Source organism: Lathyrus oleraceus, chromosome 6 (assembly GCF_024323335.1).
Source record: "Lathyrus oleraceus cultivar Zhongwan6 chromosome 6, CAAS_Psat_ZW6_1.0, whole genome shotgun sequence".
Lineage (NCBI taxonomy): Eukaryota > Viridiplantae > Streptophyta > Magnoliopsida > Fabales > Fabaceae > Lathyrus > Lathyrus oleraceus.
Window position 1 is genome coordinate 34,763,747 of NC_066584.1, and position 5,120 is coordinate 34,768,866.

Below are 5,120 nucleotides of genomic sequence, written 5' to 3' on the forward strand. Positions count from 1 at the left end.
TCTCTTTCAGCCTGTGTAGATGTGTGTTTGAGCAGTGTTTTAGCAACCAATTTTCCTTCCTTTTGTGCGTGGATCCCGTAGAGTACTACGGATGCGTAGGGGTGCTAATACCTTCCCTTCGCATAACCGACTCCCGAACCCATCCTCTTTGGTCGCGAGACCATGTTCTTTCCAGGTTTACTCTGAGCGTTTCCTTTCCCTCTTTTGGGATAAATAACGCACGGTGGCGGCTCTGTTGTTCTTGTTTTCCCGCCGGTTTTTCGCGTGATGCGACACTCTCTTTTCACTCTCAAAGGTAAAAGTTATGTCACTTTCCTCCTGATATATGTGGATGATATCACAGTCATATGGAGCAATCCAAAATTTCTTCAAGTGTTTATTCAATAACTAAATAATGCATTCTCTTTAAAAAGACTTGGGCAAGTTGCATTACTTTTTGGGTATAGAAGTCCATAATGATACCAATGGAATGTATCTCAAACAATCCAAGTACATAGTTAATTTTCTCAAAAAATTTAACATGGAAAATGTTTCACCTTGCCTAACAGCCATGGTAATAGGTAGGTAAATCACGGTCGAGGAGGAGAAATTAAATGACCAAATTATGCTCAAGCAAGCTATAAGAGGGATGTAATACTTGACTTACAGAAGACCTAACATAGCATTCTCAGTAAACAAACTCAGTCAATATATAAGCTCACCAACTCTTGACCATTGGAAATGCACTAAAAGGATCTTTAAGTAACTTTGAGGCACCATCAACCATTGCTTACGCATCAAGCCGACAACTGACTTGAACTTAACATGATTCTCAAATGCAGATTGGGCCACCAGCGTGAATGATATAAGATTCATGGATGGGCAGTGTGTATTTTTTGGAGAGATACTCATTTTTTGTTCCTCAAGAAAGCAAAATGGGGTGTCAAGGTCAAGCACTAGCTGACTTGGCTACTGAAGTAGCATGTAAAAATTCACTACTTGCCAAGCTAAAACTTCTAATGACAATGAAACATATATTATGGTGCGATAACTTGAGTTTATGGCACTTGTTTCTAACCTAATCATGCATGTCTGGTCAAAGCATATTAAAATTGACATTCATTATATCGGAGACCAGGTGCTCCAAAATGAAATGCTTATTGCATATTGCCATACCCTAAGTTTTTCACTCGGGTCAGCATAGCATAATCGGGCCATTTTGTCGTGCATTTCTCCAATAAAAATCATTCATCAGGGTTTAGATGAAAAGTTAGGAGTTCCAACATTTTATCTGATCTCGATGACATTCATTCAGTCATCTGTTGGTTAAGAAGTCAAAAGACTTGATTTCTCAATCTCGTTGTATTGCTTGTTTTTATTGCATCATGTTTTAGAGGTTCAAAGGGTGACAATTAAGAGTATTATCGTAATCTGAATTTTTGTAGAGTTTTATTCATGATTGAGAATCAGAAGCAAATGGTCCAAGAGTGATTCATTTGCATCTGATTATTTATTCGTAATTTTCTTGACCAGTAATCAATCCATTCATAAAACATATGCATCATTTATCCATCACAACGTGCATTTTGTTTTGTGTAATGTTTAAAATATCAATCAGAATAATTTTTCAGATCTACAGACAGATCGGTCAAATCGTTTCTCAACTGTACATCGAATTAGCGAGCGAAAATTTTCAAAATTGAGCAATAAGACGTTAGTTTTCTTAATCTACGATTCACATAGTTTAAACTGGCATACTCAATTTATTTTTTCGACTGCTTTTTTTGTCGCATATTGATCAACCTATGTATTTTAACCAATCATTTTTTCTTTCAAAATTTTATCAAAACCTGTATGTTTTTGAAAAGTTTATTTCGCGCTTATGATTTTAATGTGTTCAGTTTATTTTTCTTTTGGACATTCTTGCGCCCGATTTTTAATCAGTTTTGGTCAATTTATTTTTGTTTTTTGACCAAATTAATCTTTAGTATTATTTATAATTTAATATGTGTTTAGTTTTTTTTTTAATGTTATTTAAGTTTTGTTTCTTTTTATTTTATTTTATTTACTAAATTTGTTAAGTCAAGAATTGAAATGAAAAGAAAAGAGAGGAAGATTATCCCTCTAATAGGAAGAATCCATGCACAGGAAGAAAGAAAGAGTATCAGAATTTTTTTTCATCTGTTATCTCCAAAATCAAATGAGAGTCCCTCTTACTCCCACGTATATACACACACACACACTATATATATATATATATATATATACTCTCTTAAAGCACCACTCTCACATATAAAAAGAAAAATAACAAAGTGAAAGACTAACTAAGAACCAGAAAAAAAACTCCTGCAACCTCTCTTCTCTTTTTTCTTCATCACCGATCCAACACCATGCATCCACCAACATAAACTCCTCTTCGATATCACTTCCATCTTCTTCAGCTCAAACGCATCATCATGTCACCTGTCTTAAACAACCATCATAAACAACACTAGCATATCCCTTATATCACTCTCTTCATCCTCCACGTAAACAAAATGGACCATTTAACCTTCTCATACAAAAGAAAACACAACCTGCAAAAATAACTCCCTTCATCATAAAGTCGCATATCACATACTCCTTCTCCATTTTCCGTCACTGGTACCACCCTTAAACAACCTCACTCATCACCTTCCACATTCTCCCTCTCACACACGACAAACCACCTTCTCCCTTTGATCTTCAACCTCACAATAAATCGAAACTCCACTCGACGTCACCACACGACGGTGTGACTGTGCAACAAGTGCCACAACACATGGCCTCAAAATAAAAAGATAAATAATGCATACAATCTTATCATTCGATAACATTTCCGGTTCATTAATTGTTTCAATTATTTTAGTTTGGTATTCACAAATGTTTTAAACACGCTTTAAAATTAGTCCAATTCATGAGTGCATTTTTTCATTAATTGACAACCTACCATTGAAAGCATTTAATATATATTCAATTTACTTAATTTTATAAATAATTTTTTAATGAAATATCATACATAGTTATTTTATAAACTGCATCAATTCATCTTATTTTTTATGCATCTTATTTTATTTTATAGTGGTTTGGTATTTTTTAATGTATTCTTTAACTTTTATTTTATAATAATATATTAAAAAGTTAGTAAATTTATAACTATTTTAATTAAATCATTACAATTAAATAACTAATAAATTAAATTGTTAAACTAAAAGTTATTTGATTAATTTGGCTTAATCTAGACTAATATATGGTAAGAAGTGTAACTCAATTGGTTTAATTTAATTGAGTTAATTATTAAAAGGAGTTGAATTCAGGTAGTTCAATTCATAATACCAATTAGTTTAACATAGTAATTATATGATTTTTTTTGTCAAATAGTCTAGTGTTTGAGAATTTCATCTTTAAAAATGAATAAGTGGAATGTCGTAGATTTGAATTCAAACTACTGTCTACACAGATACGAGTTGATTTAACTTTCTATTATATCAATTATTAATAAAAAGTTATGCAACTTTCTATATAGATATTATACTTTATTTTATTAGTGGTCTATTATAAAAATTAGAACAGGACCTCCAATTTGTTTGGGTCGACTCTGCTCATATGACTATTGACCAAAATATTTATGATAATCTCTCTTCTTTTGTCGATACATTCATTAGTCTTTATTGTACACATAAAAGTTTTCCATACAATTTTATGCTCCACCAATATGTATGTATAACCTCAACTTTTTTTATTCAAATTCATATCTCAAATGTCATGGTAAAATCATGTGTTATATGCTTTACTATAATGGGCAATCATTTGACACATATTTATAGTAAATTATGGAGGTGAGTTTAAAGGCTTTTAAATGGTTAAATGTTGTTCCTAAACACAATTGATGTAAGCATGCATTTCCATTTTACTCTAAATGTGATCTTCTAATTAACAATCTTAGTGAATCATTTAATGCCATTATCTTGCTACAAAGGGACAAACCTATTATCACCATGTTTCAGTGGATGAGGGATTACTTTATAGGTAGTTTTGCCACACTTAGGGAAAAGGGTATAAACATACATGGGGGAGATAATGTCTAATAAATTTAGGAAATTAGATAGAGAGGTATAAAAAAACTACAAATTGTTCTGCAACATATGCAGAGAGATTAATATTTCAAGTAACACATGTCTTGTTCACTAATAGCTTTGTTGTAGACTTGGCAAAACACACATGTTCATGTAACTTTGGGGACTTGGTTGGGATCCTATGTAGACATGGCATTGCTTCAATACATATGAAGGTTGATGATCCAATCAAGTTTGTACATAAGTGTTATCATATGTCTACTTACATGAAATTATATAATGAAGTTGCCAGTCCCATAATCGGGTAAAACAAATAGCCCAAAACCACTAATCCTATAATATTTCCACCAATGTTCAAACATGGTATAGGAAGGTTAAAGAAAATACGTAGAAGGGAGTCAGATGAGGCAGACCAAACCAAATAGAAATTAAGTAATACAAGTCATAGGTGAAAGAAGTGCTTATAATATGGGCAAAATAGTAGAACATTCAAAAAAAGATAAACAACTTTCAATTATTCTAAGGAAAATGCAATAATTGTTACTGAGCCACCTACACAGGTAAGCCAAACTCCATTTGTGCAAAAATAATCAAAGAAAAGGGTAAGTAATCCCATTGAAGCCATCTTTTATTCCTGAAATTTATTTACTAAAAATTGTATGTGTTTGTTAACTATCGTGTGTTTGTAATAGGGGAGGCCCAAAGGTAGTGTGACTATTAACAAGGGAGGACCAAAGAATTAGTATTCTACGTTGATAAAGAAAAATAGCCTCAAATTTGAAACTCAAGCATCTATAATTCACGCCCCTACAACTCAAGTATCAACAACTCAGACACGTGCCACACATGCAACTCAGCCCCCTAACCCACCAGCAATTCATGTACCTGAACCTGCAACTCATGACCTTGAACCTTATGTAAATGATCTTGAAACTAATGTACTTTAACCACCTACACATGTACCTAAACCTGAACCTCGTGTAAATGGTTTTGAAACTCAAGTATCTGAACCTGAAACCAAGGCATTTGTTGAACATAATATTGACT